Consider the following 392-nt stretch of genomic DNA (forward strand, 5'->3'; position numbering starts at 1 on the left):
CCGCTCTTTCATCTTTCTACCCCTACCCCAAGTTATACAGCTCCCCTTTCACCCTTGCGTAGGCTCTGAATTCTCAAGAATATTGACCGAGAAAGAAAAGTGAAGCATTCACTGCTAAATTATGAGCCAGTTTAACTTAGAATGGTCCTACAAGTACCACAGCTCATGCAAAACAGGCAGCATGCATAAGGCAGGAGACTGAAGTGGGAGGAACACTGAAACAAGAGTCTTCCTTCAAAATAAGTTAAATTGATTTAGCTCTACCACGTAACTTCATCCCTAGAGGTTTTGAGAATTGTAGCAACATTACTTTTAATGTTATTGTTGCACTGCAGCTTAGCCAAACTCTACTACCGATGTTGCCTCACTCAACATTCTTGAGCATATTCCTG

General features: G+C 41.6%; 1 protein-coding gene across 1 annotated transcript in view; it reads right to left on the minus strand.

Annotated features, from left to right (window-relative positions):
• Positions 1-392, minus strand: part of TAPT1 (transmembrane anterior posterior transformation 1) — a 43,122-nt gene that overhangs the window by 41,873 nt on the left and 857 nt on the right. The gene's annotated exons all lie outside the window — the stretch shown is intronic.

Source organism: Buceros rhinoceros, unplaced genomic scaffold (assembly GCF_000710305.1).
Source record: "Buceros rhinoceros silvestris isolate BGI_N320 unplaced genomic scaffold, ASM71030v1 scaffold8260, whole genome shotgun sequence".
Classification (NCBI taxonomy): Eukaryota; Metazoa; Chordata; class Aves; order Bucerotiformes; family Bucerotidae; genus Buceros; species Buceros rhinoceros.